This window comes from Corapipo altera, unplaced genomic scaffold (genome assembly GCF_003945725.1).
Source record: "Corapipo altera isolate COAL_440 unplaced genomic scaffold, ASM394572v1 0, whole genome shotgun sequence".
Taxonomy (NCBI): domain Eukaryota; kingdom Metazoa; phylum Chordata; class Aves; order Passeriformes; family Pipridae; genus Corapipo; species Corapipo altera.
This window is the reverse complement of record NW_020884872.1, coordinates 84,248,932-84,276,598: the sequence shown is the minus strand read 5'-3', so window position 1 is coordinate 84,276,598 and position 27,667 is coordinate 84,248,932. Positions and strand designations below refer to the sequence as shown.

Genomic DNA, 27,667 nt, shown 5'->3' with positions numbered 1-27,667 from the left:
TTATGTTGATTTAAAAAAAAAAAAAAAAAAAGAAGTTGTTGAAACCTTTCCATCCCACTTTGACAGCTTTTTTATTATGACAGCTTTTTTATTGTTTGACCTAAACATGGCATGATCCAAAATAAGTTGACAATGAACCCCACTGGTTTCAGTAAGTATCTTGGACTGTAGTTGCCCAGTCTTTCAGAGGCTGTGAGTAGGGGTGCAGTAACAGCCAGTTCCATGACCATCTTCTAATGGATATGTTGAGGTTTGTAGGTCTGAGCGAGCAGGCACAGATTGTCATCAAGACATCCTCAGAATATTTTGGAATCACCAAACTCAGCCTCAAGAAAGTGAATTAGAAAGTTGTGGTTTAGCCACACAGTGAAACAAGAAAACCAGGCAAGAATAAAGGTAATGGTAGTATGAGAAAAAGTCTCTTCTCTGACACCATGCTTCAGCATTGCCTTTCGAAGTGCTATAAACTGGCAGACAATAGAGTTCTTGCAGAAAAAGCCATGCAATAGGTGTGAAAAAGGCCACTTGGAAAACTAAACTTTCAGGAGCCAGATTGTCTTCATCTGCCCCTACCACTAATGGAGACAGGCAAACAAAGTCTGATAGAGTAAGACAGAACTGTCAAATTTGGGCTTCTATAAACCAAAACAAGAAATGTATTCCCTGACTGAGGATCCTTTTTTGAAAATGCCCAGCCTCCAGCTTTCACAAATCAATACTAAAGAGAGTTAAATGTCATCATCAATTATGTCCTGCGTCAACAATTTGCCCTGTGTACTCTAGCCCATATGTAGATGTTATTTCCTTCCATATGGGCATGAAAAACCTGTCTCAGCTGCAATGAGCAGAGATGTTTAACTAAAACATCAGCTGAGGCAGGAGACTCCAGCTGGTTGAAAGGCAACTTATATGCTCCAGCAACTCATTGAACAGGAGAAATTCATGCATGACCATGGAAGCAAACAGGAATTAAAGGGAATAAATTCCATGACTTGTTTGTTTTCACTGTGAGCCATACAAAAATTTAAATCTGAGGACTAGATTTTGGGTAGGATTCATTGGTCAACAGTTGAGTCGGATGGCAGAATGCATCAAACTTGCTCTTTAATAATGTATTTCTGAAAATCGGTGAAGTTTCTTCTTCCACCTGGGACCTTCAGAATGCTCCTTTGGCTAAAATTTGTCTTTTCAAAGCAGTTGTCCATGTATATTTGCTCTGCGGACACAACTAGCAAGACAGGTTTCCCCTCTTCAGAGCAAGCATTACTGCTTGGAAGAGGTGGAGAAGAGAGATGGAAAAGTGAGTGGAAAGCAGGGAGAGATTTTTCAGGATTTCTGTGATGTTTGGAAATCATCTCTATTCATGTGAAAAATAGCATAGTATTAGATTTCTTTAATTTCTTCTAATTTTTAGAGATGCTACAAAACTAACATATCTACAATTCTTAACAGTATGCTCTATTGGAAACTAAACAGAATTGGTCTAGCTATTCAGTACCATAAAATATACTGATTGAAAGACTAGTTATAATTTTTAAATGTAGCAGTAAAATAGAAATATTTTTGCCTTCCATAATAAATAAAAAATAAATTAGATTGTATTATATCCTCCCAATTAATGAGCTTTATCTGGCAGTCTTATTGTACCATATAACAACTGTGAAAATACATATAACAGTTAGTAACCCAGTACATTTCTGCACAAAAAATATTTTATAAGCATAATTACATTTATTTTTCAAAGAAGAATATTCTGTCTTGAGCTATGCCAAGAAGAAAGATTGTAGCCTGTGCAAATGGAACTAAATGGAAACCAGATTATAGATTACTGTGATCTAATTCATTTAATCATTCCCCATTTTTCTCCTCCTTTCCTTAGTCATACTGTGCTTCTCTTGCCTGAGTAAAGGTTATTCATTAGATAAATACTAGTTTTTCATTCTGAAAAGCTTTTCACTGTGTTTATTCTCTATTGCATTCTTTTTTTCCTGGTGAATTCATGTTTAATATTAAGAAGAGAATATTTGGGAAGGAAAATATTCAAACTGTAGTCATTAGTGGGTGCTATTAAATTGACACCTTAGTTTGGTCCTGATTATGGTTTTAAAATGACAAAGAAGGCTTAGCACTTTTATTTATTTTTGTTAATTTTCCTGTCAAAATTAGCCAGCTCTTCTTAGCAGGAAATCCTGGGACTGTATGGTGCTCAGATGTCAGAAACATCAGATAACAGTTATATAATAAGCTGTCTAAAATAAAATATTAAATCATTAAAGGCAAGTGCTTTTTGTTCCAAGAAATAAAGGTCTCGATATTAAAAAACCACAATATTTCCAGCAATGGCAGTTGTAATAGAAACACTAGGTATTGTTATTAGTATTAATAGTTTGTAGATAGAGCATTCCTGTAAGGATAGTGCTGGAGTTGCCTTGTTGGATTTAAAATTTATTTTGTCAACACCATATGTGGATTTATTTAGGAAATTAAACAAAAATGAAACATTGGGGAAAATCTCATAGAAGTATATATATTATTGCTCTCACATTCCTTGGGATAAAATTATACCAATTATCTTTAGTATAAAAATTGATAAACAGAATATTACAGCAAGTCTTCATGAGCCTATGTTGCATAGGAAATGTTCAATTTATAAAGGCATATTTCTAACAGTGTTTATACAATGTTTAAAAATTAATTTTGCAAGGCAAGATTAGAGGGTCTTTTTGTTTACTTCCCTGAGTACTGTTCCAGACCTTAAATCTGGTCCTGTTTTTGTTAGTCAACTGAATGTGGCCCCAGCAGCAGTGGAAAAGTTGTGGCTTCATTTGTCCAGAAATTATTTCCATCTCTGCAATGACCACCTTTTGTTGCATATTATAGCCCTCAAATTTTTGTTGGTAAATCTAAGCCAGCTGAGGTTCCTGCTCTAGTAAATTTTTTGGGAAAGGGTAAGATGGTCAATCACATCATGAACATTCAGACACATTCCAGACCACCTACAAACAGTTTATGGCCAGCCTTGTTTGGCAGTTTAGTGTTTTTAGCCATTGCCTCTGGTTTTGGAGGCTTACAAAGGTTACTCAGGCTCAGTCTTAAGAGAAATCTATCAGAAGAGCTGCACTGCAAAATTCAGGCTTAACCCGGCTGTTTTGAAGACAATGCAGTTGAATAAATTGATTCATTCCATTATCTGTCTTTTCCATAAATATATGATAACCACTTTTAGGAAGCATTAGTATTCTGCCTCTGTGAGAGGAGGGACACCCACAAACCCTGTGAGGAGTGATATATTTGCACACTGATGCTCATGAGCCATTTCTAAAAAAATGCTTAGTGAGAATGCAATTAAGAGTAGATTTTTTTATTATGATGATTTTAACTGGTTCATTTAATCGTCCTGGTTTGGGAGGCTGGGAGACAGACAGTTGAATATTCTGCTGGAGGGATCATGGTATGGGCACAAGGCTGGCTCAAACAGCTAAAGTATCTTTTGAGCTTTCTCAGAATTGGATTATAATAAAAGTTATGACCGTTTTCAGTGGATGCCCTCAAAATATTTTTTAAATCTTTAAACATCTTATTATTTTATTTAATATAAAAACTTGGATTACAGGTACATCCCAGCCTACTACCACAAGTGTTAACCCCATCCTATAAATACCGCTTGTACTTCACTTGCACAGGTGACTAGTATATAATGGGAAAAAAAGCAAATGTTTTAATAAATAAGAGTTTGGTGGCTCTCAGCTTGGGGAAGTTTTATGTAAATCATTCATTATTGCTGTAGGCCTGAGAGAAGGGAGAGCTGTTTAGACTTTTTTGTTGTCTTTTCCTTTGAAATGTGATGAATAGACCATAATCCAAAACATTATTCTAATCTCAGTTTCAGCAGCTGGAAAAAAACTTTTACTGATATTTATCACATTTCAATATTTCTATGAAGCTTAAAATTCATAAATATGAAAATAGAATCTTATCACTTCAATGCATTCATTTTTCAACAAATATAGCTGCTGGTTATCACTCAATTCATTAAGATTCAAAAATATCTGCATAACAAAGAGGGATGGCATTTATTCAGTATGATATGAAATATAAAAATATCTAGATATCTACCCCTTGGAAGATTGCAGTCCCTAAATTCTTGCAGAGAATCTTCGGTGTATTTTTCCTTTAAAAACCCATGCTTTGGAAGAATTTGGTGCTCACATACTTTGTACTTAGATTGGATGCTAGGAAAAATTTCTTCACTTAAAAGGTAGTGAAGCATTGGAACAGACTGCCCAGGGTAGCAGTGGAGTCCCTGGAAGTCTTCAAAAAACAGGTAGATGTGGTGCTTAGGGACATGGATTAGTGGTGGATTTGGCAGTGATGGGTTAATGGCTGGGCTCAATGATCTTAGAGGTCTTTTCCAACCTAAATGATTCTATGATTCAGTGACACTTTGCAAAATTTGCTTTAGAAAAGACCCACGTTAGCTAGAAAATGTAGCTCACTCCCACTTTATCTTGTTAAAAACTGCAGCTGGGCCAGATTCTGCCCTTGTTTTGAAGAGTGCTTTGCACCTTGAGTTGTCCTACCTGTATCCACATGTCCTCACTGTGCAGCACTATTCCCCACTGTTTCCTCAACAACCTGTTTAGGAACCGGCACAAGGATGCAGCAGCGCAGTGCCAGCCTGATGCTCTAGGCACTTGCTTTAAAGCCTTCATTTTGTCAGCCAGTTCCTGTATTGCCCTGATATTGCAATGCAGCTATTAAAGAGTAGTGGTGAACTTCAGTGAGAAAGTACTTTAGGATGAGGTGCTATATCCTAGCACACTATACCTCGTTATCTTCCCTCCTACCTTCCTTGCTAATGTCCCCATCCCTCCCTCCCTCACTGCACGCAGTTACACTGTATGCTACCGTCGGGGCTCACAAAAGCTCTGGGGTACTCCCAGCGTGTGAGTCAACATGCAGTGTACCATCTCCAACAAATGCTGTCAGCCTACCCAGGACAGTCTTTATGTAACACTTGTCATTAGAGGAGTGATCTAAAATTTGCTTTCTCAAGAAAGTCTCTTATGTTTTTTTCTGCAGTGTCAAGTAGATTTCTTACTGTGTGTTCCCTTCTCATAGGAGTGCACGATTTTGGATTCTGTGGTCCTGTGGATTTCTGAACTATTAGGATATTAGGAAAGATTTCTTCACTGAAAAGGTGGTCAAATATTGGACCAGGCTGCCCAGGGAAGTGGTGAAATCGCTGTCCCTGGAAGTATTAAAAAAAATGGGTAGGTGTGATGCTTAGAAATGTGGTTTAGTGGTGGACCTGGCAGTGCTGGGTTAACACTGGACTCAATGACCTTAGAGGTCTTTTCCAACCTTAATGATTATACGATTCTAGGAATTAATAAACACAATGATCAAGAGTGGTTTGAAATATTCCCAGTTAGATTCTTAAAGATTTCTGCATTGCTTACCCTAGCTCTCATTCATGATAGTAGGATTAGGTTAATTGTGAGTGCTTTGGAAAGTTGATTTAGAGGTATTACACTAGTTTTTACATTCAGGAAGAAAAGTTCTGTAGGAATGCCAGTAGTTCTTTAGTTTTTTCAAATTATGTATTTTTTCCTTCATTATTATTTTTCACATTCCAAAGAATGATTATAAGCAAGAGTTCCTTCTAATATGCTTTATATCAGATAACCTATTTGTTACTTTTTATGTTTACCTAAAAATACATAGAGAGTCAATGAGAAACAGGAAACCAGAGTATGTTAGTGGGTTTACTCTGAAGAAAGAATAAATTGCTATGTTCAGGGCTACTAGAGCCTTTGCAGTAATAAATAATATTAATGTAACTTCACGAACTTTTAATACACCTGCCAGAAAAGGTGAATTACAGAAAGAAAGTTGAACTATCAATATTTGATGTGAAAAGTAGTTGTTTTTAAAAGGGAAAATATGGAAAGATTTCTTTTGTTCTCTCTTTTTTTTTTCTATCTTCCTTTTCTTTGCACAGTGAGGAAATATCAAGTGAAGGCAGAAAGGAGATTGACTTATCAGATATTAGGCACTATGTTTTCTGTGTTTTGTGCAAGCAAAGTTTACCTGGAGGTGTTTTTTATGCTGTAAATATTAGACTGCAGATTAAATCTGTACATTGTGCCCATGGAACAACAGGTAAGTTTGAAAGGACATAAAAAACATAAAGGAAAAGGTGATTCAGGAAGACGGAACCTTACTACTGAATTTTGAAGAAGGGCTGTAAGTATTTCTGTGAATTAATATCTTGTGTTAGGAACCAAATGGTTTTGTGATATGAGCAGTGTGAGCAATAATGGGATTATTTTTTCTTGTTTCATGCTGACCATAGCAACTTGGGTTTTTGATTTTCCCAAGCATTTAATTAAAATTAAATACATTTCTGGTTTCTAATCCTGCTTGCAGTAAGCAGGAAACTGTTGATCGATATTACAAATGGTGGATTTTATTCAATTGTTTTCAGTGTTTTCATTATAATCATCTTCAATGGATGTGTGCCTTCTTTGTTAAAAAAACAAGACAGGAATTAAGCCCCCAGATGAAAAGTTACTGAAAAAATCCAACAACTCGGGTAGAAAAATCTTTTAAAAGCATTAGGTGCTAGGCAGTTACTCTTCACATTGCAGCTTCAGGTTCATGAATTGCACCAAGAAAATTGGGGTTTATTGTGCTATCAAACATTAAAAATAAAAAATGGAAGAAAGCAAAATATAAATATACAAAAATGAGAAGAACATCTACTACAGATTTTGCTGTTCAATATTTTTTCTTAATATACTGTCTTCATATATCCTATAGAATCATGAGAAATGAGACCGAAATCTCTCCATATAAGGGATCTAGTTTCACACATAACTATGAGGTGACATGGAGGGAGATGACTGCTGATAGTATCTCTCAGAAGTGCTGATTTTAACCCCAGCAGCATAGTTTTGAAAGATGAGCAAATCTGACTTCTTTGCACTCTGTTAAGCTTAATCTTTATGGACAAAATCTGGAACTACAGAGAGAACTATAAGAAAGATGAACTTTGAAGAAGAAGGTATGCTTCTTTGGAAAATAAAAAATGTCAGCATATTCCTGAAATGGATACAGACTATATAGTCAGGGAAGGGACTGATGGGGTAATGTTTTTGACATAATTTTACCCATCTCTAGAAACTCAGGATAGATATATAGGAACCCTGTGAAGCAGAAAGCAGTGTTCTGCTGTCCCAGAACATCTCTGTTGAACTAAGGTGCATGGCTGCTTCTGTTCCCTGCGCTGGGGAGTGATGGGATAATGTCTGCACTGTCATTAAGTGATCTTTTGTATGGACACGTCCACAAGGGTAGAGTATGATTTTCTCCATCTTGATGACTGTAAGTCTCCAGGGATGCCCACAACCCTTAAAAATCATAGTATGACATAGTTATAGAATGGTTTGGGTTGGAAGGAACATTAAAGATCATCTTGTTTCAAACCCCCACCATGGGCAGGGACACCTTCCACTAGAACAGATTGCTCAAAACCCCATCCAGCTTGGGCTTAAACACTTCCAGGGATGGGTCATCCACAACTTCTCTGACTACCTGTGGTAGTACCTCACCGCTCTTACAATAAAGACTTTCTTCCTGATATCTAATCTAAATTGCCCCTCTTTTAGTTTTAAACAGTTCCCCCTTGTCCTATCACTATCTGCTGATGTAAAAAGTCCCTCTCCTTTTCTTTTATAAGCCCCCTTCAAGTGCTGAAAGGCCACAATGAGGTCTCCCCAAAGCCTTCTCTTCTCAAGGCTTAACAGCCCCAGCTCTCTCAACCTGTCTTCACAGGAGGGGTGCTCCAGCCCTCTGCATATCTTTGTGGCCTCCTCTGGACCTGCTCCAGCAGGTCCACATTTCTTATGCTGTGGATTCCAGAGCTGGATGCAGTACTTCAGGCAGGGTCTCACAAGGGCAGAGAAGAGGGGCAGATTCACATCCGTTGTCCTGCAGGTAAAGGATTTATTGGACTACAAAAGTGATTGTCTTGATTCTCCATGATAGTTAAGTCCAAGGAGTCTAGTGGTATTAGTGGTGTTTGGAGGAGTTCTCCACAGTTACTTTTTTTCTTCTTTTTTTTTTATTTTCCCCTCATCTTGGAACTAATAGTAAAGAGGCATACAGTGCTGGTTAGGGAGGTTTTTTCCTTGATGCCCATAAGCTACCACATGCCTGCTTACAGATGTGTAAAAATCTACAAATAAGAGTTTTTCCTTCATAGTAGAAGGACTGGGGCAGCAGAGCTTGTGATCTCTGGAATGTTCTGTGCTCTCTTTCCAGTTCCATGTCCTCTCTTCAACCAAAAGAAATAACACTAAATTCAGTGGAATTTAACTGCTATAAAGCAATAATGCCTAAGATCCCCAGCAAATGCTGTTAAGGCTAATGTGTCCAGAAATTAATTTTTCAGGACCTTCCTATATCCCAAGGAGATAATATAAGCTATGTTTAGAAAAATAATTATATTTAGTTTACATGTTCTGGGTTTAGTGAACTCCTTTTTAGCAGTGCAAACTACCTGTAAAACAGATTGCTTTGAGAATGGGTTAGACTTCTGAAGGTGAGGTTGTGTCAGAGGACAGAGACTCAGAATCAAGGACAAATTGTGGTAAGTTTGGAAATCCCATGCCCTTATACTATTGATCTGTTTTCCACGTTGTTTGCCTGACTTCCAAATTATTATCAATTACAAATTAGATTTTTCCAGTGCTGATAGCTGGCCTTTGGAGAAAGACACATGATTGTCAGTTAACACAAATTAATCCATATAGAATGAAATTGAAGTTGGCGAGTTTGAATTTTAAGTCACTATTATAATTCACTGTACTGAAAAGTGTATACTGTGCTTCCTGTAGATACTCCGTGACCTTAACAGTAATGGCACAGCAAATGTACAACCTTGTAGTGGGAAAATTTAGAGCAGATCTTTCAATATAATTTTACGCTCTATTTTTACCCCTTTTCCCTTGCTTATTTACAACAGTGAATACAAAGCAAAGACCCCTAAATTCAGGCTGGTGTTTGTGCCTGTTCATGCTGTCAATGTGTCTAGGAGCTATTGGAGGACTTAATGGGTATCTGAAAGCAGAGGAAAAAGTAGAAGGTTTTGTGGTGAAAGACCTTACATGTCTCTACAAAGTAGAGATTTGAACACTATATCTCAGTAAGGATACCAGGGTCCCCAGGTAGCAGCAATGTAAGATGGTGTATGGAGAGGTAGAGATTCCGCTTCCACATATGAACAAGGCAGGAAGCTCATTGTGATGAGGGCCAAAAATGCACAATGATTTTATTAGAATTGACATTTTGATGTAATTAGAGGATATGGTGCTGAACCTTGAAGAAGAATTCAAATAGTGTGAAACTCGGGAGAGATTTGGAAGAGACAGCAACTGTGTTCCCTTTGGGATGTCTCTTTTGCTATATTAAAGCACTTACACAAAGGACTAACTCTGAATCATCTCAGTAGTTCTTCTGTTCATGTTACTTAATACTAAACTAAGCTGCTGTTTGATGTAGTCACTTGTGAATCACTGATAATATAAAAGTTTTATATTCAGAAATGCTGTGTTCTGACACCTGGGATAGATGATTTCAGAATTTGTTGGAAAATATAAGACTTTTTATTTTTTAATGCATAGCCAGGTTCTATTAGTAATTCTTTAATATTTGGGTTAAACAAAAGGAAATAATTTAAATAGAGAGTTAGTCATCATTAAACAACTCAGAAATCAGCTTTAAAAAAGGTTTCTGTGGACCCTGAGACTAGCTCAGTTGGTTAGAGCATGGTACTAGTAGCACTGAGGTTGTAGATTCAATCCCCATACAGGCCATTCAGTTAAGAGATGGACTTGATGATCCTTGTGTGTCCCTTCCAATTCAGAATATTTTGTGATTATGTGATCTTACACTGCATAACAAGTAACTTGAGTTTTTTTCACATCAGCTTTTGTTCAGTAATGTTTATTATTACTAACCACTTTGCTCTAATAACTTTGGATCTATATTAAGAACTCCACAGAATAGACAGTTGGGAAGGACTATTGTTCTAGGGCGGAATCCAGATTAAGGTGTGTGCCTTTGTGTCTGTAAATCAGGAATGTTCTTATGTCCCTTAAATACCCTACTGGTTATGTAGGGAGCACATTCCTTCCCAGTCTGCTCTAGTTAGGTATGCATCTGTCAATGGAAAACATAAGGAATCAATAGGACAATTGAAACACTTTATTTATGCAGGGTCCTGTTCAACTGGCATGCTGAAGCAGCCATCTTAATTTAGATGTATCATTCCTATGAGTAGCACTTATCTGGTATTACTCTTTCACGGTGTATTTTAACAGATGATAGTGGAAAGGGTCTTCATAGAATTTTAAAGTTAAATCCCAATCTCTGATCTGTTACTCAGTTTATCATTTAAATTTAATGGGACATTTGCCTATGGAATAGAAGACAATTGAATAACTCAGAAAAGAAACAGTCCCTGCCTTCATAATACTAATAAGTAGAAAATGGCCACAATTCCTAATGTGTTCAACTATTTCTATACCATCTTCTCAAATATATGAACAAAATTTATACTTCCACTCACAAGAGAGCAACTTCAAGCCTCTCTGAACTGACAAAGCTGTATAAGCAATGCTAGTGGAAGTGAAATTTGGGACTTGTGATTTCAGTTTTGTTTCTTTAGACCACAGCTTTCAGGGAAATGAAGGCTTTGAGGAAAACTGCTTGATAGCTGACAGCTCCCAGAGGATGCTTTATATCTTTCCCACATACTGCTGTCTGATATAACTTGACAGCATCAACACTGCTGATGAGTGTAAAAAGAGGATTCCTATATGAAGCCCAGGAATTGTCACTGATTCAGGTCTGTAAAAAGGAACCTGCAAGAATTGTCCTTTCCCCATAGACATCTGTATGGAATGATGCTGGATCTCCGTTTACCTTTTTCACAGAACTGCAGAGAAAATGAGAACATTTTCCCAGTATAGATGATTATTGTATCACTATAGGCTGATTCTGGTGAAACAGTTGTGTCCCTCTATATAAAGTAATGTAGAGAGGAGAGCAATTTTCTCATTATCCACACATTAGGTCTGAAGTACTCACATGAATCTTTTTTTTTTTAATCCTTGATGAATTTAAGTAAGTTAATGTTGTTTCTTCATACCTATCACAGTTATTTGACTCAATTATCTAAAATCATTAGTTGCAAAATTAAAAGCACACAAAATTATCAATGGTACAGATGACTTCAGGCACTGTTGTGTCATTAAGCCTGGGAAATTTTTGTTTTAATGTATTAGCATTTGTTTTGGTATTCTCCAGAGATCAGTCTTGGGTATTTCTTTTTACTTACAGTGACATTGGTGATAAAGTTTCCAATCTTCTTAAGCTTAAAATGCATAGAAAAAATTAGAGAAATAGTGTCTTAATTGCAGGAGCTCTCAAGAGAAAATAAAAGTGGGGTTTTTTTGTGATAGATGAATGATCATTTTGTCAACAATTTTTTCCTGAAATACATTTTAAATTATTCAGGCTGGCCCTTCTGTTGAAATATCATTAAATATTTGATAACTAATAGACTGTTTTTGCAAAGTATGGAGCACAGTCTTCAAAAAATCTGCCTCTGACCATTAAAGAATGATTTTCCTTTTTTATCACCATCAAATGTTTTTTCTGTTTAACAATCACTACACAGCTGTGAACCCTAAAATCACAGAAGAGGTTGTGCTGGAAGGGACATCATCTGATCCAACTCTGTGGCTAAAGCAGGGCCTTAGACTGGGTTATCCAAGGACCTGTCAGGTCAAGATTTGTATAGTTTCAGCAAGGGTGATTATACCACATCTCAGGGTGACCTCTTCCAATGTTTAATTGGTCTCATGGTGAATAATTTTTTTCTTATATCCAGATGGATGTACCCCAGAGCAAGTCTTTTTCCTTGCCTCTTGTCCTGTCACAGCTCATCTCTTGAAGAGAGCACCTCCATCTGCTCTGTAACAAACTTTCAGGTACCGGAAGGCAGTAACTAGATGTCCCCAAACCACCTTTTCTTTGGGCTGAACAAAGTCAATTCCTTCAATATTTCTTCATCGGGTTCTCCAGGTTCTAATAATTTTTATGCCCTCCTCTAGACTCTCTCCATTTTCTTGATGCCTCTTTTGGCCTGGAGGTGGGTTAAATCTTGACATGATATTCCAGGTGTGACCTAAAAAGTGCAGAGAAGGAGAGGTATAATTCATCCTAATGCAAATCAATTCAGCTGAAACAGGTCTTTCAGAAAACTAATGCTAGAAGCTGATTTCTTACTAAAAATTGTTGGCTTCAATGTTTTTCCTTTGCTTTTAAGTAGATATATGACTAAAACTAAAATATTCATGTATGTGGCTGGATTTCATTATTTTAGATTCAGTGTAATTGATAGAGCCATTCAGATCCATCCGTCATTTATCACTTACTTCCACCAGTATTCCTTGACCAAGAGTTTTATCTTTTTATTGACATTTCAGATGCTGATGTAGCATCAGCATCATCGTTTTTTTTAAGAAAGGATTGGTTTATACAAGCCTTTTGGACTTGTCTGCATTTGTTTGCTGATTACAATGTGATGTTTCAGAGAAAGGTAAATATGATTTGCATTTTTACACAACCTTTCAGTCAGCAGTCTTCAGGCATTTATCCTGGAAAAAAGGAGGCAGAGGAGAGACCTTATTGCCCTCTAGGACTACATGAAAGGAAGTCATAGTGATGTGGGTGTCAGTCTCTTCTCCCAGGTAAGAAGTGACAGGACAAGAGAAAATGTCCTCAAGTTGCACCAGGAAAGGTTTAGATTGGAAATTAGGTTATATTTTTTCACAGAAAGCATGGTCAGACGTTGGAATAAGCTGCCCAGGGAAGTCGTGGAGTCGCTATCCCTAAAAGCATTCAAAACACATGAGGATATGGTACTTAAGGACATGTTTAATGGTGAACATGGTGGTTGTACTAGGTTCACAGTTGGACTTCATGATCTTAAAGGTATTTTCAAATCTTAATGGTTCTATAATTTTACAAAACCCCAGGAAACAATTTCTCATCCACGCACAGGAGATAGACAACAATTTGTGTCACAAGTGAGGAAGCTGAAGTAGTGGGACAGTGTGATTTGGAATGAAAAGAGGAATAGTTCTGGCATTTAATCTGATTTATTGGATTTCTTCCCAAAGAAGAGATAGTTTTTCACGGAGAGATCAGGCTGGGAGTAGTGCAGTCAAGGAGGTAATATCAGCCTCTGTTAGCCCTTCTCAACTTTCTAACCTCTTCTACACCCTGCTACTTTCTCTCGTACCTCCTTTGGTTTCTTCCCAATTTCTGGCTGCCAGATTGTCTCTGCCCCATGAGACAGCACTGAGCTGGGCAAGCTGGAGCTTGCAGAGCATCCCATGATATGGTGAGAACATATTAACAACTGTAGGATATGTTAAGGAATGATATTCACACATAAAAGGTGGAGTCCTAAACACCCTTGTTATACCCCCACAATTTACACTGAATGCAAGGTGTTGCATAGCCCTCAACATCTGTAAATAATGGCTGCTTCAAGACATTTCTTGGCTTCTTCTCAGGCAGGTTCCAGAACATCTCCAAGAGTTTCATGTTATATGTTAGGTCTTGTTTTGGTTTTGGTTTTGTGGGTATTTTTAATTAACACGTGATATTTTAAAAACGTAACGTGTGGATCAGACACTTAATTCAAAGGCACACACCAGTCATGGGAGCATCAATATCAGGGACAGATTTCAAATGTCAGGATATGTAGTGATGAACGTAGCAGTATTTTACCTCAGCAGACCGAGGTCTTCAAAAATGTTTTCTTCTAAATTCGGATGCTGAGATCTTGTAAAATTTGGGGCTAAATGCCAGTTCAAGAAAATTGTCCGTGTAGGCATGACAGTTAGCTAGTTAAAAGATCCACAGTGAAAAACTACTTTTCTTCTCTTTAAAATACATAAAGCTATCTGAAATTTCTTGAAAGTATAGTCATACTTAAAAATGATTGCTATGCTGCATGTGCTCCATTTCATGTGAGTTATCATCATTCTGCTTTAATTTGTGGACTCTGAGGAGGGAAAAAATTAGGTGCTGTTAATTAAATATCATATGGAGAAGAGCAATCACCATAAGAAAAGATATTAAGAGCTATTCACAGCAAAATTTTCTTTCAAAAGGTCTGACCAGATGCAGAGAGGTTTCACCCTTTATGCTTGTAAATGTAGATGTATTCACGGTACTTGAAATTTTGTACCTTCATTGATTTTTGCACAGACTCTTGGATAAACCTTTAAATTATTTATCTGATTTGACTAATAAAATAATCTTGGATGGACTCAGATAATTTTCTTCACATGAAAGATGATGTTGTATATTACTTCTATAGCTACATTATCACAAATTTCTACGTGTAAACAGTGGAAAAAAATATGACTTGCTGCTCATCATGAAATGTTTGCAGTCAGATGACAGTGTTTATGAATTTGTTTGTACTTGGTACGGTTCAGTGAACAGATTTTGTGATCACTATGTATTTCTGTATTTGCCAACTAATGACAAGAGGTGTTCAGGCAATTTTGTTAAATTAATTGTTGGATTTTGATGATAGGTCAGCTGCTTTTCCCTCACTAAGCTCATTAAGTAATTAGCTTGATCTTTGTTCAGCTTGCATCCATCTCCAGAGGCAGCAAAGGGCTTCTCAGCAGGACAGTAAGACTCACTTCTACTGCCCTGCATAGAAGGGGCTGAGACTGGTGAACATCCAAGGTGCTAAAATAGTGGGATTGGAAAAAAGTAGATATAAGAATGGGACCAGGATAAAAAAAAAAAAAAAAAGTGAGAAAACCCCAGCAAAATATACTCTCTTGCTGATAAGGGAGACAAATCCTGTCTGTATGAGGGAGAAGGAGAAACACAAGTATTAACTCCTTCCAGCTGTCATTCCTGTGCTTCAGATCTTGATCCTTCTCTTTCTCAGCACCTAGTAGGGTGAGATCCATAGTTATGGAGACTGAACTGTGGTGAGGGATGAGGCAGATGAGGAGGCAGAAACCTGGCACTGTAGAAAAAGTGGACCTCAAGAACAGGGACAATGAGAACTCATCTTTCCATGAAATTCATGAAATAATTGATGCTAGGAACGAGGGATTTGCTTGTTGGTGTACACTCCTAGGTAAGATCCACTAAACTTTTACTAAAGCTTTCAGTAAGAACTGCATAAATAAAGGCAGAAATGGCATGTGGAAGCATGTTTGTCATGAGAGCAAATGGGAAACGGTCTCAGCATGACTTATTGTGCATAAATATATTGTTAGTTTCCTACTGTTGTTACAAGTAAATGAGTGATGTCACTCTGACCAATTTCAACTAAATTGTCCTTATTTTCTGCACAGACATGATTCTTGTGGAAGTCCTGTTTCCTAAGAATACTCAAGGAAAGTATTAATTCCAATGGGAGTTTAAAATGGTTCAGGATCTACTCTGAGCAAAGAAGGTGCTGTGCTTGTGGCACCATGTCACCTCACAGGCTGTAGCTTGATGGAATCTGTCTGTAGGGCTCTGGACCAACCCCCTGCTGCAAGATGATATAAAGTGCTGATGTCCTGTAAGGCTAGGCTGCTGATTCAGTCATATTCAGAAAACCTGACTGGTTTTCTGTTCATATTGCACCCTCTGTGCCTGAGTCCTAACTTTATGTCAGATCAAATATCATTTCGCACAGCAGGCATAAAGCCAGCAACAGCATGTAAAAGCAGCAGAAAGTCTGTAGCACAAGCACAAGCTGGTTGGTTGGAAAGGTAAGTGTTTACTCTCTCTTGATCCACAAAAAAAAATTACTTACTGGTGATAGTGCAGGTGCCATTGCATTGTGAGTTCTCTGGATTACTTTTTTTTCCCCTCGGATTTAGGGGGATTTCATCTTACCTTTTAGGTGTATTAGATAGCTGAAGTAAATTTGTAGAGGGCTGTACATCTGCTGGCATTAAATATTACTCAAAACACCAGTGATACCAAGCATCCTAGAGCTCATTGTATCGGGTACGTTGATGTCCATTTAGTAGCACATAGTTGTATCACTGTCAGTTAATAGAAATCAGAGATTTAGATACCAAATAATTGTGCTTGGACATGTTTGATGATGGATTTCTTTCTTTCCTTGCCTCTCAAGTTCTATGGGAGTGCCTGAGTCACAGCAGGTCCAAACAGTGGGGGTTAACTGATGGAAGGATTGGCTACATGTCAGATCATAATCTTTTGATAGCAGCTCTCCAGCTGAAGAGTTAAACTGGCAAAGCTGCAGCTGTATGCAAACTGCAGGCAGTACAGACTAGACGAGAGCAAAGATGCCAAGAAGAGTCCATGTTCTAATGAAGGTATGCGCTTTGGGAACAGGATTTGCTGCTCTTTGACCACCTCTACTTCTCACCGTATTTTTATCTACATTTTTTTTTTAGTGTGTCTTTGATTTACACAAGAGGAGCAGAATTTTGCCTAAAGGACACATTTGTTTTTCTAATTCCCAATATGAAAACAGGTTTGCACTTTATGCATTTAATTGCACTATAAAATTCAGTACTTTGGGTTTGTTTGAAATCATAAAATAAGTGTCATCAATGAATCTTTTTGCTTTGCTTCAGTCACAGCATGTGTATGATTTAAAAGTTGCACCACCCACATTGTCCAAAATTTTGCTATGCACAGATGCTGAGTAAACTGCATACCTCCATCTGTGGCAATATAATTAGCTGGAAGAAGGTTTGAATTTGGATTTAATGTATTGTATTCTGATTTAGTTTGAAACTCTTTTCATTCCTTTGAATTATGGGGGTGGGGTCTCTGCCATTGAATATAGTCTGCTCTTAAAGTTAAAATATTTCTCAATTTAAGCTGAAAAAGAAATTGATCTCATTTTAAGTAACAAGAATGACAGTGCCCAGACCTCTTAAACATGCAGTAATTCTTCAGTGACTTAGCACATGCATATGCATGTGTAATGGCTGCCTTCTTTACTCACAGGGAATAATGTTTTGAAAAGGATACAAGTACAAGTAAATAGTACAGTAAATATCTGGTAAATATATTTCTAGAAAGTAAATGGGGGGCGTTTACTGTAATAACCATAGTGATTAAATTTTCACTAACAATTTTTTTCTGAACATTTCAAAGACTTGTAACAACTGCGCAATTAAATTTTGAATGAAGCTTGCAGAACTGTTATTTTATCAAGATAGGGGACAGAAGGACTGTTGTTTGCCCAGATTTGGCAAGAACATTAGAAAGACAATTCAGGCATCTGTCACACAGCATTATTTTAGTCACTCAAATAACACTTATACAAGAAAACATAAGTAAATACCATTTTCAAGAAAAATCTTCGCAAGAAACTGTTGTTATAGTTGCTTGTTACATTAATTGCTACCTGCAATAATAGTATTTTTCTGAACATAGCAATCTTGACATTTTTGCTTATCATTTTTCTTGTTTTAATTCCCTAAAAAAATAGATTTAAATTTTTTAAAATTCCTGCAACTTTATGCCCCTGTTGGAACCATACTGAATGCACAATCAAAACTGTTATTTGATTGTTGCAAAAAATACACTTTACTATTAGAGAAAACTGCGAATTCTAATACCTCCATAAAAGCAGAATGCACTGCATTTGTCATCCAAGAAAACATTCAGGTCAAATTGTGTTCTTTATAAGGTTGCTTGCGCTTGGTACTGTTTTCGCCTAGACATAAGTGTACAATCAGTCTTTCTCCATCAGAACAGAGAGAGAAGAAATCAGCTAAGTTAACTCACTTCAGCTGAAATATTGCTTCTGTAGAATCGGAATAATTACATTGGAAAGGGCTTCTGGAAATCATCTGGTCACCTTCCTGCTCAAAGTCCTTGCCTTCTAAATTAGATAATGTTGCTAAGGGCCTTGTCCTGCTAGTTTCAGAGACCTCCAAGGGTGGTGATTATACAACCCATTCCATTTTTTGACTGTACTAAATACATTTTTTCCTTGTATTTAACTAGAATTTCCTTTGCTGCAGCTTGTGCCCATTGCCTTTTGCTCTGTCCCTGAGTACCCCAAGAATAGTTCTACTCTGACTTCTCTGTACTCACTTCTTAGGTGGCTAAAGAAAGCAATTAAACTTCCAGGTCAAACTAACCTAGAGCCCTCAACCTCTACTTGCATACCAAATTCTCCTTCCGTCTACCGTGTGCTCTCCAGTTTATTAATGTCTTTCTGCATTGGACAGAATTCCAGATGTAGCCTCATGAAACTGCATAGCAGGGATTAATTCCTTTTCTTAACCCTCTTGCTATGCTTTTAATAGTGCTGCCCAGTATTAATTATATTTCACTAGAAAGGCTCAGATTTGAGCACCATTTATTTGTCTTTTTTGCTTTCCATTACCAGAGGCTAACTGATGAGTTCCAAGTTTTAATCAATTAGTGAAATGTGGATGATGGCAGTGAGCTTGCCAGTCTTCTAGTGGGTAAGGCAGATTGCTGTTGTTTAGACGTTTCAAGTAGGATTTTGCAGTAAGGTTACTGATGAGCCTGTAACACAGAGTGGAAATTTCCTGTTTCAAACATTTAGATGCTTGGCAAGGTATCCATAGCCTGTCTCTTGATATATAGTATTACTGAGTTTCAAGCTGCATTTTGATGCTTCTTTGCCACGAACTGGGCAAGTACACTTTTGTATATGAATGTCCCCATTGATATTTTTAAGGGTACACTATTAAACCTAAATCAGTATTCTAACTTGATAACACAAATTCTGTCATCTTAATTATTCATCTGTTTTAGAATGCATCAACTCATTATTCTACCATGTTAACACATTGGATGTTCTGGTTGGTGTTGAATTCCAGCATCTGTTTTGGCTTATGTTACTTTTTCTAACAAAATCCATTTGGAACAAGATACACCATGTTTGTTAAACACATCATGTTTTTTGGAAAGATTGATAAATGGTTAAATTCAGCAATTTCTCATCACTTTTTCAAGTTTGAAAAACTACATCTTTCTCTCATGCTTGTTCAGGCTCCAGACATTACATTTAATGAAATTCCCAAGCAACTGAAGTTACAATCCGCAGTGATAGCTGGACGACTTAATCTGACAACATCTGAACTTGAGTTTTGAAGAGGACTTGCTAACCATTTTGGAGCTATTTGTGGTTAGTCATATTAAAACAGAATAGTCTTGCCCATTACCTCATTTTAGATGCTTCTGTAGGTTTAGAAACATCCATAAGCTAGAAGAGACTTCATCACTATTGTGTTAAAAAATAAGAAGAACGTAATTAGAGACCATTTGAGTTGCATTTACTTTTATGTTTAGATAATAGAGGTCCTATCCTACCAAGTGTTGGGTGGAGAAATCTTTCATATAGAAGTTTCTGCTCCTTAGTTCCCAGTGATAAAACATGGAAGGGTAGAAGCAAAAATAACCACTCAGATAACACCTGATCCAAACGTGCTTAGAAGCCTGCATGAATACATTATAATGGGTTCACGGTTTGGCGTTCAGCCACAGTAAACCACTACATACATTCAATCTGTCTATAAGTTCTGCTACCAACTGCTCACCTGAGTTTCACAGTGTTCCTAGGATTTTTCAGGTAAGCTTGCACACCCTGCACTAAAGCACATGTTACCTCTGCTAGTGGTGAAGGAACAGGTTGCAGAAGGATATGTGGATGACAGTCACATCTCTGCCCTATAGACAGGTCCTGGAGGAATGTTGGCATTGATAGGGAGCTCAGGGCATACTTTTGTGAAGTCTGTCTCTCTGAAAGAAGTGATAGTTGGACTGGACAGGTTTGGACTGAGGGCTTAATTTGTTTTTTATAAATTAATTAGTTTCTTTCCTTTTCTCTTTTCATATCACAAATAGAAAATCAGAGAACATAAATTGTGATGGGTCAGTGCAGGTTCAGAGTTCTCTAACTGTGAATTGCTACAAATGAGAAAATACTATGCAGTTAGAGCAAATACTCCTCCACCTTCTCAGCTGTTCTTTCCGTAACAGAGTGATGGACAGAAGAAAGGGTGACATCCTTCATGCTACAGGAAAAAAATGACAGAAGTGCAAAATAATCTAGTGGTCTTGGTTTTAAAAAATGTATTACATTAATTTACCATCTCTAAGTGGGGTTTTAATGCCATGCTTTTTGAAGCATATGGATTACTGTAACATAGATAATGAAGTTACCTATGTGTATAAATTACTACTTCTGGTATTTCACTCTGAACTTGAGATAGAATCTTTCTGAATACAAAGCAGTGCAGGATAATTTCCATTGTAAGGAGCTTAGCTGCTCTATTGAGGTGCTGAGAACATCCTCTTTCTGAGTGCAAGAAGGATGTCAAAATTCTCAGACTTTTGCAGGATTGTGCCTTAAGACTCTGTATCTCTAACAGATTAACAAGCAAAATAGTAGAAAAACTGAGTGGGGAGTTGCCGTGGTGATCACAACATTTGATAACTGCAAATAACACTGCTCCATACAGCAACCATGAACCAGAATGCCAAGAGCATTTATTATAACCAAAATCCAAATTCCTAAGAACCTTGACTGATTAACTCTCAGTATCTTGATAGTTAATTTCATTTAATTTTTATGTTTAGTATGACTTCACACTCAAAACAAGGTTTGTGTTTTGTAGTCCCCTAATGAATTGTCAGGGACTGTAAAGAGAGAAAACTGAATTCAGAAAATTGTGTGGAGATGGTAGCAAAGCGGATATCTGTCAGAACATGGCTTCATCTCCGCTATAGGTACTGTATTCCTCTCTTACAGATTTGGAAAATACAAAGGATGCGGAAATGGGTTCTTTGGCTAAGACAGCATGTCATGGAAAGTCATGGAGAACCAAGGCAAGAAGTCATCCATTTGTCTCCTTTTACTACTCGTCCTCTAGATTCATCTGGCTAAATTGAGAAGCAGAGAACTAAGAAAAGGCAGAGTCACCACTCTACAACAGAACAGATTTAAGCTTTTGATCTGTTACTATAGAGAGGCTGTTCAGTCACCTTTAAAATAATGTTCTTCTAAATATGTAGCTAGTGCAACTCCTAAATATGTAGCTACAATTTTGCTAGACACCAGACTTCAACTAACTGAAAGCAAGATTTAGTTTGTCTGTTCTCACATTAGCTGCTATTCTGTTTCTAATTATCAGTTTAAAGTTTCCTGTTGATTCTGTTCACAAATCCTAAAGTTAGTCTAGTAATAAGCAGAGGACTCGGAGCTACTGCCTGAGAGAATGGAGTGAATAATCAGAACATCAGTTAAAGACAACATGATGTTGCATAGGCATCTTGGGAAAAGAGAAGATTTTGTAAACTAATAGAATCCTTCTATTTTAGATAATCTCTCTAATGCATTATTATAGCATAAAATTGATGTCTATATGGTTATCAACAGAGATTCTGACAGCCTAACTTAAGGTTTGGTCATATTTTTTTCACAGAGGCATCAGTGACTATCTTCTAACACACAGGGAGATGCTGTCAAGTGCACTTCTGGGAAAAAATGTTTTATTTCCCGTCATCTAACATGGCCATCAAGACCAGCTAAACAGGGCTAATACAGGATTGGATTGACAGTCTGGACTATTGTCAGTCTTTTGGGTTTTTTTTGCCCCCATTCATTCCAAGCTTAGAGATTGTAATTGCAGACTGACTCTTTGAAAGACACTGAGTCATCACTGTCTATTCCACTGCTAAATCTTATTTTTGTATTGCTAGCAAGTCCTTTTGAAGTATCCCTGCTACTGGTTCTGTGCTCTTAGTCTTGGTGAGTGCGGGTTTTATTTGTTTACTGCAATTAGGTGGTGATTGTAAGTTATGAATAAAGCCTAGGGAAAAAAAGGGATAAAAATATTTCTTTTTGGAAAATCAGAAAGTGCACATTGTTCTTTATGTTAAGATATGATTCAGTCAAGAAGGTAGAAGTTTCTGATTCAAGATGTGAATCAGACCATAGTTTTCCATGTATCTGTTGTGTTTCTATATTCACTTAAAGTAGTTTACAGATGACAGGAAAGTTTAGGTGTGAATGCTTAGCAAACTAAAGTTGTCTGTTGACTCAGTTGCCTAAAAAAGACATTACCTGTAACCTTAAGAAAATATGGAAATAGTAAAAACTTTAATGAGGATATAACTGAATTACTTCTTTATTTGAATGCTTTCTTTTGTTTAAAATTTAGTTAGCCCTTGTTTAAAGTGAGATACAGGTTAAGCAGACATACTTGTGCATGCTCTGAGGAAAGAGGTAATTTTATGGAGTGTTTTGAGATTAAAGGCTGCTGGGTGTCATGTGAAATTGGGGAATCTGTCTTGGTTGGGCCTTGTAGGAGAGACAATTGTAGCAAAGCTCTCTGTGCTTCTTTGTAGGAAAGGGAAATGTAGCAATACTAAGCCCTAAAAAAAGAATATGAGCAGGAACAAAATAAGAAAAAAGGCAATAATCTAAATATTAAGATGTAATTTGGCAAAACAGAGAGGAGAAAAAGGGAGAAGGGAAACAGCATATGGGGGGTGCAGCTTTTCTCCAAGAGATGCAGAGATCGGAGACACAGATTTTGAACCTTTCTGTTCAGACACACAAATCCTACAGAGATCCTAGGACTTCTCACCCCTGCAAGTGACCTGAACTCTTTGCTTAAAAGCTCCTTCCTAGGAGCTGATAGGAAGCAAACAGCAGGATCAGGCAAACGCCAGCTGAGGGCTGGTCCTGCTTGGCAGATGGAGGCTGTAATAATCCACTGTTAGGAACACTGTCATTGATTTCTGACTTCCTGTTTGTGTTTATCAGTAATGGTAATTTCCCTCTTTCATTTCTCTCCGCTAAGTTTACCTAGAGCCTGGTACCTATCAGCAAAATCTTAAATGAATCAGAGTAATAGAATGTTCAGTCTTAACAAGGAAATATGAGAATGAAAGAGAAACTGCAGACAATGGGAGTCCTCCCTACACACTTTATTCTGTGCCAATATATGGCACTGCAAAGCATCCTTTATTGTTCACCTACATTCATATTTTGTCATTTCATGAAATTAATCCTTTCATGATTGCTAATTACTGTATTTCTCATTAATTTCCTTTCTTGGAAGAAAACCAGCCCTCAGAAGCACAATGATTGTTTTCAAATTTTCAAAATGGTTATTCGCTGTAGAACCAGGATTGCCTTTTCCATAGAAACTCTCCTAATTGTGTGAGCCATGCTATTTACTAGAGCCTTCTGGGAAATAAGTTTTCTTCTGCATGCTGTTGAGAGCAAAAAGCTAGCTGGGAAGTAAAGCTAATGATAAACCACTAATAATAACAACTGAAGATCAAAGTATTGAAAAATCATAGTACAGAAGATAATTCCCAATTAAAACAGATCAGGATTTTAAGGGATTTTTAAAATGAGATTATCCTAAGTAACTGAAACTGAGTCTTTTGGTGAAAATATGTTGCTTTCAACAGGAACACTTCCAGAAGTTCCCTGTTACCTGAAGAATTACCAACATCAGCAGGAAAAAAAGGAACTCAGAGGATAATATTATTCTCACCTAATTTTAGCTGTATAAAATATAGGTAACTTAGTTATCTAATTTTCTTTTGTGGACAACAAAGAGATAAGGCCCTACATAGTGCATTTCTACTGGTTCTGAAACATATCCAAGGCTGATTTGATTAATTGCCCTGATGCTAGAACAACTGGTTTAGCGCTGAGGGATGCCATTTGGAACCAGTCCAAGGAGCAAAACCAACACAAAACTAAATTTATTTAGAAAAACATAAAATAAAAATTAAAACCCAACAGAATTGGTTGTTTGCAATGTGCCTTGGGGTGTCGGAACATGCCAGGATAGAGGGAAAGGTCGCACTGGTTGCAATGGCCACCCCAAACCAACTGGATAGCAGCAAGCTCCAATGCAAAAGCTGTGCTAGAGCATTAGCAGAGCACTGTAGACAGGCATATAATCCTTCCTCTTAGCAACAGTTATAATTCCCTGGGTGCAGCAGGACTACTAGTAGCAGTTACTTCAGAGCTGGTTCACATCTAGCTGGTTCAAAGCACTTCAAAGCAAGTGGAGGGTCTCTCTGCAAAAGGGAAAAAGCTGGTGGTCAGAGAGGCTGGTGAGCTATACCTGAAATGGTTTGTACCTCTGCTTCCATGTATGCTCTAGGAAGATCTGAGGATTCACAACGTTTAATGTGGTTGTTTTGCACCTAACTTTTCTCCCTGTTTTCTCCTTGGCTTTAGTAGAAAATAAGTCCAAGTACTGTATTCATCTTTCCTCTTCCCAGTGACTTCACAAGCACTACTCTCAGAGTAGAAAACTCTGTGTTTGCAATACTCAGTGCCACAGGAAATCTACTGCCATGATGTTTTCTGAGGAAGGTCAGCATAGTTTGTCTGTCCAGTCATGGGTTGTGATACAGCTTTGGAATGTGAAAAGGCATTTAAACATAGGACTTATATATATGAGTTCCCCAATGGTATGAGCTCATTCTGACTGAAACCAGAGGAACCCAAGAGATGTGGGTGGTGAGGCATTGGAACAAGTTGCCCAGTGAAGCTGTGGATGTGTTCAGGGCCAGGTTGGAACCTGGTCTACTGGAAGGTGTCCCTGTCAATGGCAGGGCAGTTGGAACTAGATGATCTTTAAAGTCCCTTCCAACCCAAACAATTCTGTGGTTCTATGATATTTCCATGATTTCCTCTTCACCAGAAATGTTTTGATGTGATGGGCTGCTGTGCTAAAGGGCTGTTGTGCTAAACTTTGATTAGAGAACCTTTTGGCTACTTCAGTGGCAGTGTTGGAACTGTAAGGGTTTTGCATGAATCTGCTCTCCTGGAGATATACCAATGCTTGTGTACAGGGAATAAGGGTGGAAATATGGCCTGTGGTTATTTTTTATATTAGTACAGATGTTTAGTTGCAGTAGGAACTCAATTCCAGTTATACAATGCTGTAATCTCAATTAACTACTATAGTCTCACTTAATACTTGAATTTTACTACAGAATCTTCCATTGTTGACTTGAGCAGCTTTCTTCTTAAGAACTCTGGGGTCTCATCTGTAACTTGTATTTTCCAGTAGGGAATGGATTTTGATGAGGGACCATGGAGTACACTGATGTGCCCGTATTAACTTAAATTATAAAAATTCTGCTGCAGACAATGCTTTAGAAGAAGTGGCAAAGCATTATTCCTTCCCATGGGATTTATGATAATAACATTAATAATGATTAATTATTTGGGTATCTGTGTGGCAGTCATTTTTCTACAGCTGTTTTTTCTGTCCTACAGGGGTTGTTTCTTTTCCATGCAGGTCAATACGCTTTTACTGTGATCAAAGCAAACATGCAAATATAAATTCTTTGTATAGAAGTACATGGGAAAAAAAATCCCAAATTCGGATGAATAGATAGACATAGTAATAGATAAAGATGCAGTTTAAGAGGCACCCTAAGGCGGTTTATTCTGACCAGTTTGTTTCAGGTACGTGTCTGGGAGACACTTTCTTACTGAAGCAGCTTTCTGTAATGAAGGGCTGCTAACATACTGCTTTCTACTTTCAGCTTTTTTGGAAACATCAGCCAGTAATGTTATTTCAGCAAGGCTATGGGAATTACAGTTTACCGAGTTATTTCATTATTCTTTTAAATGCTATCCTAGATTTAAGAAAGGAAATACTACCAATACTTTGAAATGTGCAGTTAAAAAGAAAAATAAATAAGGTGGGAAAACATCTCTCATGTCAGACACCAATGTACCGACAAAGTTATGCTGCTGAGATCAGTTCCAGACCTTACAAAATATGGAAATTAATGAGGAAAAAAACCCCACACATTCCACAGGAATAAAGTTTCTCATGTCACTGTAGGAAACCAAAAAGGTTCTTTGAAATATGAGAAACTACCATTGTTCCTCACTATGACCTTCTTTCCTTACTGATGTTCCTAGCTGGTGTCCCTCGTTTTTTGTTATATTGTTTCCTACGGGCTTTGGGTGTCTTTTCAATGTAGTTGATTTCTGGAAAATGAAGAGCAGATGGTTAGTGTTTGTAAATTGCCAAAGCCTCATGACTTCAAATGGATAGTTGCCTTGAAAATTTGAGAGGCTAATGTAACTATTTAAAAGCTGTGTAATCCTTTTCTTTCCTCCTCCCTTACTGTCCTATATAAAATGAAAATTGAATCATCTCTATGGACTTCTTAAACTGAAGAGAATCTTTTATTTGCATCTCACATAGTTTAATGATAATATACCTTTTAAGAAATTATTCAGATTCTTCACTTTATGCATAGATTTAAATATATATGCACTTTTTATAGATTTTCAAGTCTATCAACATATTTGATATTATTTGAATCTACAGATTCAAGTTCTGTTGTTCAGCAACATATATTCTACAGTGAACATAAAATTATAGTAAAAATAGACAGTATAATTTAAGATTATATTTAGCATTTATTTAGCAAATTGTGTTCTAAAAGTTTTGTCTGTGAAATAACTAAAGGATGCCAGATTTATCTTGTAGATTACAGTTTAAGAAAAAGGCTCATATTTAAAATTAATTTATAAAATCTGATTTAATCTTGACAGTTTTATTGGTATATCTATTGCCAACAAAGGGGAAAAAAAAAGGGCAAAACAGAATTTATATTTTACAGTGCATTTTAGAGTCATTGTTCTAGCATTTCCCTTATGATAGAAGGAATAAATCAAAACCATGTAACCCACCCTTACATTATTGCAAATAAATCAACAAATATTCCATCTCTGGATGTTTTCTTTGCTGCAAGCAAAGAATAAAGGATTATTTCTGCATGCTTATTAATCTCATAGAGGAACGAGTTGGGGACTCCATGTCCCCAGCAGCCCTGAGCACTAGGTGGACATCTCAGTCCCCTGCAGGTCTTACGGTTCTGAGTGTGTCTTCTTACGTGCTACCCTCACACTGGTCTTTGCTCCAGGATTGTTTGTCTTCCTCTTTAATCCTCACCTCATGCCTCCTTATCCCTTTGAAAGGCCTGTGTATCTACGCTTCTCTGCCCATTAATTAATTTTCCACACGAGAGATAGCAAGAAAATTGATACTTGTTTCTGCATTTTAAGCTCTCTCTACAGCCTGTGCTTTTTTCATCTGTTTATCTCTAAGGAGGAAGCAGCTATTCTCTAGGTGTATAATTCATAGCACAGCAGCTCTCTACTTTTAGCCAGCCTGGAGCTATTCACTGTAGTAATGAGGTTATTGAGGATAACAGTGTTTTAGAGGTGGTTTTTTTACCTTGTTACTGCAACTCAAGTAGAGGGCGACACTCTTCATCTTTCAGATCATAAAGGGATATAGATCAAGGGAATATATCTCTGGTTTCACATTCTCCAGCAGCTCTTTATTATCCTTCTGTACTAACCAGTGTGTGGACTTAGTGACTGAGTTCTAGAAATTACCTTATTTATAAATAGTTTCTGAATTGATTTTTATAATTGTTGTTGCAAGAAAAATAAAACTAACAGTATTAATAATTTTTTTTCTTGTGTTATAAAGCTTACATGTCATCTTGGTTTGGAGCC

The 27,667-nt window shown here is 37.2% G+C and overlaps 1 protein-coding gene across 17 annotated transcripts in view; it reads left to right on the top strand.

Moving 5' to 3' along the window:
• Window positions 1–27,667, top strand: part of DLG2 (discs large MAGUK scaffold protein 2) — a 999,036-nt gene that overhangs the window by 826,951 nt on the left and 144,418 nt on the right. The gene's annotated exons all lie outside the window — the stretch shown is intronic.